Consider the following 12,931-nt stretch of genomic DNA (forward strand, 5'->3'; position numbering starts at 1 on the left):
TTTAGAGGCACCTAAAACTTAGGGAATAAGGCCTAGTAAAGATAAATAAAAATCGAAGGAGTTGTGAGCGAGTGAGCCAGGGTCAGAGGCCACCCTACCCTATCCCATACCCTAGCTTTCCCCGTCCCTGGGGGAGGGAGCGCCACACAGCCTACACAAAGTGCCTGCAGAGGGCGCTGTGAGCTCATCTGTCCTGGACACAGCCTGCTCCCTGCAGGTTGTCCCCAGAGGGCGGCTAGGGGGTGCTCTAGTTCTTTGAAAGCCTACCGGGGAAGCCAAGGGTCCTGGGAGGGTAGAAGCCTCCCTTCCAAGCCTTGGGCAGAGAGTTTCCAGTGGAGGTCGCAGTCTGTCTTCCTGAGGATGGCGTTCCAGGCTCCTGGTTCACCTCGTGAGACCGCAGGGAAGTAAGGGCTGTGATGTGCAGGGCCCTCTGACTTTCTCCGCACCTGGAGTAGGAACAGTGGTAGAGCACATACAGTCCTGGGAGAAGGCTTCCTGAGTGTCCAGAGGCTTCCAGAAGGCTGGCTCGGTGGAGCCGGGCAGATAGCATCGTTTCTATGGCTAGGGGACTGAGGGGAAGACCAGAGAACAGGTGTCTTAGCAGGGCTAAGGGGTCTAGGCACCTGCTACCATCTACCGTGTAGGACCTGGGGCCGGGTGTGCTTCAGGAGTAATGACCCACTCCTCAGGAATGGTGGATTTACAAGGCAGGTCGGCGCCAATAGCAGCTTTGTACTCAGCCTATCTGTGGTGTCTAGTTGTAGGCTGTGCACAGCTGACCTGCCAATTAACCCTGGCAGGGATATCACAGCCTCTAATCACCATCATTAGGTAAAGGGGCCCGAGGACACGGTGGCTTCCCAGAGCTGAAGGTGAACGGGGCAAAGGAACCTGGGGCTCTTGGGACTCTGCTCCACCCGGGAGGCAGCGGACCCGAGGGAGAGAGGGGCATCCCCCTGGAGGACAGAGGGAGCCAGATGTTTCCTCCTGTTCACTCACACGTGGCAGTGACACCCGCAGGCACCCGCCGCCAACTCCGGAAACAGGAGTAAATAATACGTGGGCGGAGTCGGTGTAGCCCGGCGGGAGGCCTCTGGCCCCTGACCTGAGGTGCTCCAGGGAGTCAAAGGTGATGCCACCTTCCAAGAAGACAGTGGGACATTGAGACCGAAGCAAGTAGGCAGGGCCGGCCTCCCTCCCCGGGACGGGCACTGGCATGAAAGAGCGCCTGGCATTTAGGGCATACCAGTGGGACAGGGCGGGACCTGGGGGCGCCCAGGGCAGGCGGGAAGGCTAGTCTGCGCCAGGCCTTGGCTCCAGCCCTTTCCGCCCCATATTGTCCTTGGTGAGAACCGGACACCGTCCTGTTCCCACTGCCCCCTGCCTCCACAGCTCTGCTCCCCAGGGCCTCGGGAAGGATGTTGGGAAACAAGAGCAGGCCAGAGACCCATAGAGACAGAGATGCTGAGAGACACAGAGACAGATGCCCAAGAGAAAGGTCGAGTGAAAGGTATACTCTGAAGTTCACTGTGAAGTCATCGGGTGGCAGGCTCTGTGGGAACCTGGTAGAACGGGAAGCTGGCAGCCCTGTCTTCTTTGGGGGGACTCCAACAGTCTACTCTGTGCAGCCTTTGACGTATGTTACAAATACTGCTGCCTCCTAAGCAAACAATGGTCAGAGGCCCGAGGTAACAGCCTAGGTCCTTAATTGTTCCCTGTAGGTACATTTCTTTGCCTCCCTCCAGGGGAAATGGGAGTTTCTGGAGGCTCAAGGGCCAGAGCCAGGATCTTGCTCCCTAATCCACCCCTTCTAGGGCTGAGAGCCAGTTGGGCTTATAAAAACTGTACCATAAACGCTACTTAGTTGAGTTCCTGCAGAGGCAGAGAGAGAAGGTCCTAATTGGCCATAGAGTTGGGCATTCTCAATATCTATAGCAAACAGCTCTAGGCCAACCACTGGTAATATAGACTTCAAAGCTTCCCCTTGGGCTCCAAGGGACAGCCACACCCAACTAGCCTCTTCAGCAGTGAGCCTGTACAGGGTGGGAATTGTGGCCCACAGGTCTCAGCAGCTCCTTCCTGGGGTTCAGATCTGTTGCCAGTTGGAGAGAGATCTAGGTCCCTATATCTATAGAGGTTCAAGCTACAGCTGGAAAAACCAGGCACGTCTCTACTTAACAAATTAATATTTTTCTTGCATGTATAGAGTGTGGTATGCACACTTGTATGCATATTCACAAATACGTGGGTAGATGGGTGTATACACGTATGCATGCAAGGTTGGAGGCCCAAAGTTGAAGTCTAGTGTCTTCCTCAGTCTCTCCCTACTTATTTACTGAGAGAGAGTCTGTCAGTGAATCTGGAGTTCACAGATTCCGGCAAGTCAAGCTAGCCAGCTTGCCCAGGGAATCCCCTGTCCCTGTGTCCTGTGAGCTGGGATTACAGGAGGTTGCTGTGCCTGCCTAGCTTTTAAATGGGTTCTAGCAATCTGAACTCTTGCCCTCACACAAGCCCTTTCTACCCTGAGCCATATCCCTAGCTCAAAATGAACAGTCCTTAACACAGTGTTCCAATTGTGCTACCCACGAGATCATTACAGGATCTATGGAAATTCCCACGAGAGAAATTAAGCTCCTACTTTATCCCTTCAAGGTCTGTGGTAATGGGCACACCAGATTCATTGGCCTAGTGTTTTGTGTATATGCAAACTCAGAAACAAAAGTTCAATCAGTTGTATGGCAAATCCCTTCTTTCTGTTTTACTGGAGTAGCTGTGACTTTAGCTACATAGGGAAATAACACCAGAAATTTTAGTTGGAGGCCCTTGGAAGCAATAAAGCCTGAACCAGATGGCTTTCCTAACCTGTGAGGAGGAAGCCTCGAGGTTCCCTGAGAACTTCTCACACCTCGAGAAAGCTGGAAAAGAAAAGCCCGGGAGTTCTCCAGGGCAAGAGGCCGATGCTCCTGTATGCTCAGGGGACCTGGGGACCAGGATTACTGCCCCAGGTGACACGGAGAAAAGCTGTACTCTTTGTGTTTGGGTAGATCTGCCTCGAGCACTGACCTCAAGCTGCGTCGAGGGATTTCTGGGGCTGGGATGTGTGTACATGGCCTGTGTGAGGGTAGTAGACCAGCAGGAGTTAGCATTGCAGGAGACCACCCCTTCCTGCTCTGTTTCTAGACTGTGTTCCAGGCCAGTGTTAGGTCGGTGGGCAGCGTGAGGCTGGGAAAGGGATGCTTTTTGATTCTGCTGTGGCTGTTATTTAAATTAATTTGTATGAGTGTTTGCCTGTGTGTATTTATGTAAGCCGTGTGTGTGCCTGGTGCCTGCAGAGGTCAGAAGAGGACATTGAACCCCCGAACTGGAGTTACAGATGGTTGTGAACCACCATACGGGTGCTGGGAATCGAACCCAGGATCCCTGCAAGACCAAGCACCCTTGACCTGAGCCCTGCCACTTTTCCCAGCCCCTGTTAGTTTTTGAGACAATGTTTCATATATCCCAGGCTGGCCTGAATTCTTTGTGTTGCTGAGGATGATAGACTTCTGATCCTCCTACCTCCATCTCTCCAGTGCTGGGACGACAAGTGTGGGCCGCCATGCCCAACATTATTTGGTACTGGGTGTAGAATCAGGGCCTCATGCACAGTGGCAAGCCCTGTACATCCCTGGCATCAAGAGCTACATCTTGAATCAGACACCTGAGATGTAGTTTGAACTCTGACACTGAGCAGGTGATGGACGGGGGCAAACTGAGTGACTTCTCCACACTTTAGACTCCTTGACTGTAAAATGAGGCTAATCATAGCTACCTGAATTATAGTGCTAAAGATTCGAGTTAAATCCTGTGGGAAGCCGTGTAGTTGAGAAATGGTTGTTTCTTCTTTGATGATGACAATTTTTTTTGGTCGGGGAGGGCAGTAAGGTCTCACATGATAGACAGGTACTTTAACAGTGAGTTATACACCCATCAGGAATGTGTTTTAAATGAGATTAACTTACCTTAAAAAAAAAGGGGGGGAAGGGGGTGCCAGAGCTCCGTGGCCGACGTGCTTGCACTCAGGGTGAAAAACAGGGTTCAGATCCTTAGAACCCACAAAAACGCCAGGTGGGTGCGGTAGCCTGTCCGTGATTTCAGTCTTAGTGGATGGAGACAGGGGATCCCCAGAGCAAACTGGATAGCAAGACCAGCCATGTAAGGGAACTCTGGGTTTGAATGAGCAATGCTGCTCAAAGAAGGAGCTGGGAGAGCAGTCAAGGGTTCCTGACATCACCACACACACATACACACACACACACACACACACACACACACACACACACACACTTGAACTGAAATCCTGGATCCCTCCTGGTCTCCAGCCTCAGGCTTTGGACTTGGATGCTTCCATGGTTGCTGAGCCGATTCTTTAAGGTCAGTCTGTCAGTCTCTCTGCCACCGCTTCTGTTTTGTGGGAGAACCCTGACTCATGCACTGTTTTCACCAAAGACAGGAAGGGCTGAAGTTATCTGCTCACGACTACACAATCTTGGACTGGCAGGGCAGCGGGTTGTCAACACTCACACTTGCTGTTCCCATGCCCAGGGCTCCCCTGCCCCCAGCTTAAACATTTTTTTTTAATTTTAAATTAAATTCATTTATTTTTATTTTATGTGCATTGGTGTTTTGCCTACATGTATGTTTGTGTGAGGGTGTCAAATCTTGGAGTTACGGACAGTTGTGAGCTATCATGTGGGTGCTGGGAATTGAACCAGGGTCCTCTAGAAGAACAGCATGTGCTCTTAACCATTGAGCCATCTCTACAGCCCCCTAAACATTTTTTTATCACATTTATTTATTTGTGTGTGCTATGGCATGCCTGTGGAGAACAGAGGACTATCAGGGAGTTGGTTCTCTCCTTCCACCACGTGGGTGCCAGGGATAGAACTCAGGTCCTCGGGCTTGGGGACGAGTACCTTTACTTACTGAGCTATCTCACATCCCTTTTCCAGCTTTCCTGAGATAGTTGTACTATATAGTGCTAGCTGGCTTGATGCTTGCTGTCTAGCCCAGGATGGTCTCAATGTGGCAATCCCTTAGCCTCAGCCTCCTATGTGATGGACATACACCAGCTCACCTGGCTTCCCTCCACTTGATATAGTACACACTTGTTTGCTTCTTGTCTCTGTCCCTACCACCACCCATTTCATGGAATGGAAGGGATTGGTCTGTTTAATAGTAAGTCCTCAGTCATCTTCTTTCTTTTTTGCAGAAGGGAGGGTTCAAACCCAGAACCTTGTGCATACAAAGCAAGTGCTCTGCCACTAATCTATACCTCTGCTCAAAGGTGTTTGCTTTTTACAGCAGAGTCTCACTGTGTTGTCTAGGCTGTTATCAAACTCAAGCTCATGCTAGCTTCTTGCTTCCGCTTCTTAACTGTCTGAGACTAAGTGACACCATTGCACCAGCTAACAGGTGACTGTAGCCAGCATGGGGTCCTGGTGCTCACAGATAGGCACTAGGGAAACCGGGAATGTTCAACATGCAGAACTGTCTCCTCAATGGGGGAGATGTATACCTGTTTTCCGCACAGAGGCCAGGAGTGGACGTGGTTAATAGCCTGGCGATCTGTGCAAACCGTAGGGCCAAATCCCCAACATGATCCCAGACTCTCCCTCCCTAGACCTTTATCATCTGCTTCTCAGTCGATGGAATCCACCCTTAGGGGAGATGTCACATGTGCTTTATAGCTTGGTGACTTCTATGTTATCTGTATGACAGGACCACACCAGATCCTAGGTCCTTAAGCTATAGAATGCACCTTTATGGAAAAGGTCACATGTACTTTGCAAAAGAGTTTCGATGTAGTCACACTTGGAGCTTTATTGTACACATGGGATTGAGATAATTGTTACCAGGAATCTTCCCCAAATTACACTGTACTTAAATATATCTAAAATAAACTGCCCAGAGTCAGACTCTAGAAGTTTGAATCAGCACCAGCTAACTAAGTGGAGTTGGGCCTGATTTCCTTCTTGCCTTATGCAGATCGTTAATCGGTGGTGTGGCATTTGCAGAGACCCCACAGGTGTTTATTGGACAATCCAGACAGCCACCAGTACATACCATGGCACACTGGGCTTTGTTGAAACTCAGCTTCTGCCTTGAGTCAACTTGAAAACACTGAACTCAGACGAGGCAGATGCCTCTGCCAACTGCCCAGGTCTGTTTCTGGGTCCTTTCTCCCTGTCTGGGTGCTTTAGGTTAAGTTCCCTGGAAGCCCTGATTCACCTGAGTTCTTTCCCCAATCAGCACTACATCTTTGATCTATCACTTCCCTGTAAAGCCTGTCTGTAATCTTCCCAGTGTGTGTTTTTATTGATTATATGTATGACTGTTCTGTTGCCCCTAGGAAACTGTGGGTACCTTGAGGGCAGGGACGGACACAATCTACCTGGAGCCCTCCTGAGGGACTCAGTAATCTCCTGAGTGGCACCTGTGGGTACCTGTATGCAGGTCAGAGAGCAAACCACTGACTAAGCCCTAACCAACATAAACACCCTTTTTCTTCAAGCGACTGGAGATTGACCCAAGGGCCTTGTGCATGCTAGGCAAGCTCTCTATGACTGAGCAGATACCCAAGCCCCAGCTACAAATACTTTTTGAAAGATTTATGTATTTTTATGTCTATCATGTGCCTGCCTGTATGTGTGTGTGCCATGTGTGTGCCTGGTACCTGCAGAGGATAAAAGAAGGTTCCAGATCCCCTAGAGTTACAGATGGTTGTGAGCCGCCATGCAGTTAATGGGAACTAAACTTGGGCCCTCTGCAGGAGTAAGTGCTCTTGACCACTGAGCCATCCCTCCAGCTCCATGAATACTTCAAAACAATTTTTTAAAACCAGTTTATTTTTGTTAAGCGGGATGTGATAACACACGCCTTTAATCCTAGCACTTGGGAGACAAAGGCAGGCGGATCTCCATGAGTTTGAGGCCATCCTGGGCTACATAGAAAGCTTCAAGACAGCCAGACTATATAGAGAGACTCTGTTTCAAAAAACCAGAAAAAAAAAAAAAGATTTCTTTTTATGATGTGTGGTATGTACACAGGTGTCCGGAGATCAGAAGAGGCTGTCGATCACGTGGGCTGGAGTCATAAACAATTATGAGCTAGAATGCTGGGAACTGAACCCAGATCCTCTACAAGGCAGTATGTGTCTTAACCACCGAGCCATCATCTCTCCAGCCCCCTAACACAACACAAACACTTCTCAGAGGTCTCTAATCACCTGATCCAGGGCCAGTTTTCCCAGTCTCCTGCTATTTCCACCCAGGAAGCATTCTTTGTCTTGGAGACAGCCACAGAGAATTAGTCAGCATGAACTGTCATACCTGTGTCTTTGTTCAGGCTCTCCTTCAGGTTTGTGCCTCTTACTCATCTTTCCACAGTCAGGTCAGGCTCCTGGGCCTCCATAAAGTCCTCCTCTGAGGTGATCAAGCCGTCCTCCATGTTCTGGTTAATGGTGCACATTCCTCACTCCTCAGTGACTAGAATAAGGAGCCCCCCGGTTTAGAATGTTTCCTTTTAAAACCTAAGCCAGAAAGGTAGACAGTGCCAACAGCCAGGCAGGTGCTCAGCCGTGCAGAAGTAACTCCCCTCACACAGTTTTGAATGATAATGGGGGAGAGAGGAGTGTGAGTTCAGGGTGAGTCTTTAGCAGGTGTCATCTTCATGTGTAAGGGTGTTTTGTCTGCATGCATGTCTGTGTACTGTGGGCATGCCTGGTGCCCTCCGAGGCCAGGGGTCAAAGCCCCTGGAACTGGAGTTACTGATGGTTGTGAGTCGCCCTGTGAGCATTGGGAGTTAAATCCAAGCATCTCTCCAGCCTCCACGTAACTATTCTTAATAAGAAACATTAACCCCTGTTGTATGCCTTCTGGATGCCACTTTTTTGTTTGTTTGTTTGTTTGTTTGTTTGTTTTTTGAGACAAGATGTCTCTGTGTAACAGCCCTGGCTGTCCTGGAATTCTCTCTGTAGACCAGGCTGGCCTTGAATTCAGAGATCGGCCTGCCTCTGTCTCCTGAGTGCTGGGATTAAAGGTGTGCGCCACCACCGCCTGGCTCTTGATGCCACTTTTAAAAAAATGTATTTTTGTTTATTTTTTTCAGACAAGGCCTCCAAACCTGCCTCAGACATAGTCTGTAGTACAGGCTGGCCTTGACTTTACAGCAATTCTCTTGCTTCAGATTACAAGCCTGAGTCATCATATCTGGTTCCTGTATTGACTTAAAATGTAGTAAGGTTTTTGCTTGTTTGTTTGAGACAAGCCGTGGCTGTCCTGGAACTCACTCTGTAGACCAGGCTGGCCTCAAACTCAGAGATCCACCTGCCTTTGCCTCCTGAGTGCTGGGATTAAAGGCATGCGCCACCACCTCCTGGCTAGATATATTTTTTAAAGGTTTTATTTGTGTTTGTGTATATGTTTATGCCATGTATAATATACAGGTGCTCTCTGAGGCCAGAGGAAGATATGGAATCCCCTGGAACTGAAGTGATAGGTTGTGAAACTTCCAGACCTAGGAACGGAACTGAACTCTGGTCCTCTAGAAGAGCAGCAAGTGCTCTGACCTGCTGAGCTGTCTTTCCAGGCCATGTACTAGATATTTTGGTAGAAGACGTGAGGTTGAGACTTAACTTTCTTTTTTAAATAGTAAACTCGTTGCAGATGTATTTGTTTTGGGTGCCACTTGCCTACAAGTGCCTTCAGAAGAGGGCATTGGATCCTCCGGAACTGCAGTTACAGACAGTTGTTAGTCACCATGTGGTGCTGGGAACCGAACCCTGGTCCTCCACAAGAGCATAAGTGCTCTTAACCACTGAGCCATTTCTCCAGTTCTCCTCTCCTCTCCTCTTCTCTCTCTCTCTCTCTCTCTCTCTCTCTCTCTCTCTCTCTCTCTCTGACAGGGCTTCATCTGTCTTAGACTGGCCGAAAGTCCTTAGGTACCCGAGGCTGACCTTGAACTTCTGCTCCTCCTCCTCTCTCCTTCCCAGTGTTGGAATTACAAGCATGTGCCACCACACCCAGTTTATAGTTTTTCCCCTTCTTATTCTGTTTTATTGATTTGGTGAAGGAGGTGCTGTATTTTAGTGGTGATCTCTGGAGTCAGAGTGTCTGGGTTCTGTTTCATTTTCCTTGTGTGCCTAACAGAGGCGATAATAGCATGTGTTTCTTACGGCTGTTGGGATGCTTGCATGAGCGAATGTACGTTAAGCACTCTCCATGGTATGTGGCACCTAGCAATCCATTAGTTTATGTCTTTTGTTCTGATAATCCCTATCTACCCATTCCTGTGCCAGCAAAACAGAACAGGGAGATCACCCAGAATGCACAGCACAATAGTACCTCTTTCTGTCTCATGACCTTGGGCAAACTACTTACCTTTTTATAGTCTCGGTGTCTGTTTCTTCATTCATATACGGACATATAAAAATAATACCCACTGCATGGGGGAGGAATGAGTGGATTAGAATACAGTCTATGAATTTCATGGAAATACTAATTAAAAACTATCTACTGAAGGGGCTGGAGTGGTTAAGGACAGCTGCTGCACTTGCAGAGGACATGACCCATGTCGGCAGCTCACAACTGCCTAGAATTCCAGCTCCAGGGGATCCAACACACTCTTCTGGACTCTGCTGGTACCAGAACGCATGTGATACACACACACACACACACACACACACACACACACACACACACAGATAAACACAGAAATAAAAATAAAATTAAAAAAAAAACCTGTTGTATAATGTTGTCAACATTAAACAGTGTAGTGTCACACAGGCCAAGATGCCCACAAGCCTCTGAGTGAATGGTTATTTTTCTGCCCATGATCATTATTGAATTCTCTTTATTTCTTAAGGGCTGACGCTGGGAGGTTGAAGAAGATATAGAGCACCAAGGCCTGCTTGTTTCTCTAGTTCTGATCTAGCAGGGGCCTAACCAGACCTCTGCCTGCCTCCCTCCTGAGTAGACCTAAGGCCCCGCCCCCTCCTGAGCAGACCTAAGGCCCTGCCTCCCTCCTGAGTAGACCTAAGGCCCCGCCCCCTCCTGAGCAGACCTAAGGCCCCGCCCCCTCCTGAGCAGACCTAAGGCCCCGCCTTCTCCTGAGTAGACCTAAGGCCCCGCCCCCTCCTGAGTAGACCTAAGGTATCACTCTGTCAGCATCACTTCCCCTCCTGTAGGCTGAAGAGCACAGTGGAGCAGCTAACATGAGAGACAGCATTTGGGTGTGGACAAAGACCATGGGGATTAGAAGAATCCTGGGCATTTCATGTCCATGACGCAGGAATGGGGCTCTGCACCAGGCACTGCTTCTTCTGTTTCTTCTTTTCTTCTGGAGAGGGATGAGGGATAGATAGCCTTTGTGAGAGGCATGTCCGAATAGGGAGGTCATCACCTGGGGAGGGGGGGGGGAAGCATTTTTCTTTAAGCAAAACAAAACAAAAATTTCTTTAACAAAGGAATTTACAATCTTAACAAAGGTGGTGCACGCCTTTAATCCCAGCACTGGGGAGGCAGAGCCAGGTGGACTGCTGTGAGTTCAAGGCCAGCCTGGTCTACAGAGCAAGATCCAGGACAGGCACCAAAACTACACAGAGAAACCCTGTCTCAAAAAACAAACAAAAAACAAAACAAAACAAAACAAAAAGGAATTTACATAGTTTTAAAAGCCAATCAGTTCTACAAGCATCTGATGAAAACCAGTTCTCCCTTCTCACTTCCCTGTATTCCTGTTTCTCCACATCAACATTCTCAGCCAGAAGCTGCTGCTTCTAAGATTTGCCTATATTTCTTTCTTTTTTTTTAAAAAAATATTTATCTATTATTATTTCATTGCATTGGTGTTTTGCCTACATGAATGTCTGTGTGAGGGTGTCAGATCCCCTGGAACTGGAGTTACAGACAGTTGTGAGCTGCCATGTGGGTGACTGGGAATTGAACACCAGTCCTCTGGAAGAGCAGCCAGTGCTGTTAACCACTGAGCCATCTCTCCAGCCCCCTTACCTATATTTCTAGATAACAGATGATTGTATGATTTTTTTTCCTTCCTTCCAGTTTCTTTTATTTTTCATTTTTTTGGTGATGTTGGGGATTGAAACCAGGACTTCGTGCTGCTGGCATGGTCTCCTAAGAGACTGCATGCCATCGAATAAGGATTTAAATGTCACCAATCCTCATTTTTCTAACATAGTTCCCTATCTTACCTTTTTAATTTAAATGTATTCTAATTTTTAGCTAAATTAATAATCAATTTTTACATCATTATTAGTGTGAAAACTGAGCTCAGAAGGAACGTAAATAGTGCTAGCCCAGGATACATAATGAGTATCAGGCCAGCCCAGTCAGAGCTACAAAGCAAGGCTATTTAAGAAAACTTTAGAGAGAAAAAAAAAAAGAAAGAGAGGAAAGGAAATTTTGAGGAGAGAAAGCTGAGGAGAGCCAGAGGATCAGTGAATCAGCTGTGAGATTTCATCGCCTAGAAATGTCAGAGAAGCTACGTGCATGAAGTCTCACCAACAGGGCTGCCTAACCAGGACCACACCAACAGGCATGCTAACACAGAAGAGGGAAGGAAGCTCATGAGGTCTCAGCCCAGAAAAAGAACTACAGGTGATTAAGGAATCTTAGAGGAACTGGAGAAACAGTCTTCCCCAGAAGAGCACGTCAAATGATCAGCCCTAAAAACATACAAGTAACATTATGTTGACTGAACAGGTTGTATTTATATATTCAGGAATGTACACACACACACACACACACACACACACACACACACACACACGTAACAACAATTAAAGAGGCTGGAGTTAGAGAGATAATAGCTCAGAGGTTATGTACTGTTCTTGTAGAAGACCAGGGTTCAGTAACTGTCACCCACAAGTGTTGCTCATAACCATCAATAACTCCAGTTCAAGGGGATCTGACCTCCTTGGGTAACACACACACATACATACACACACACACACACACACACACACACACACACACACACGCACACACGGTGTACAAGTACATACAGGCATAACATTGCTACACATAGACATATAGAATATAAATCTAAAAGAATTAAAGAGACGCCATGCATTTGAAAGAGAGCAAGGGAGGGGTTGTAGGAAGAAAATGTGGGGGGAGGGTGATATAATTATACTCTCAAAACTTAAAAAAATTAGCCAGATGGCATATGCCTTTAATCTCAGCACTTGGGAGTCAGAGGCAGACGGATCTCTGTGAGTTTGAGGCCAACCTGGTCTACAGAGCGAGATCAAGGACAGCCAGAGCCACACAGTGAGATCCTGTCTCAAAACCCCACCCCCCCACCCAAAAAAATTAAGTTTTGAGACCAGGTGGTGGCAGCACACTTGGGAGGCAGAGGCAGGTAGAACTCTAGATTTTGAGGCCAGCCTGGTCTACAGAGTGAGTTCCAGGACAGTCAAGGCTACACTGAGAAATCCCATCTTAAAAAAACAAAAACAAACAAAAAGTTTTGAGGATGAATCAGGAACTTGTGCTAAGAGTGTCACTCTGTAAATCTGCTTTGCTAATCAGCTTCAAGGACACAGGGCTAAGAAATTCCCCTTTTACTCACAAACTACAGCTTTGCTATTTGAAGTCAGTTGATGGAAATGGCACAACCTATTCTTGCCTGGTAGTCTGAGTATGTGGATTACTTTATTTTTTCTTTCTTTTCTTTTTTTTAAAATAATAATTGCTGATAAACAGTGAAGGCTTTGAGAAAACAAGGTGTTTTGGTTTTGTTTCTTGTAGTCAGTGTTTTCTTTGGGCTGCCCGCTCACAAAAAAAAAACGACCTGGAGACTTATTATTAATTATGAAAGCTCAGCCTATGGCTTAGGCTTGTCCCACTACCTCTTATAACTTAAATTAACC

Source organism: Peromyscus eremicus, chromosome 6 (assembly GCF_949786415.1).
Source record: "Peromyscus eremicus chromosome 6, PerEre_H2_v1, whole genome shotgun sequence".
Taxonomy (NCBI): Eukaryota; Metazoa; Chordata; class Mammalia; order Rodentia; family Cricetidae; genus Peromyscus; species Peromyscus eremicus.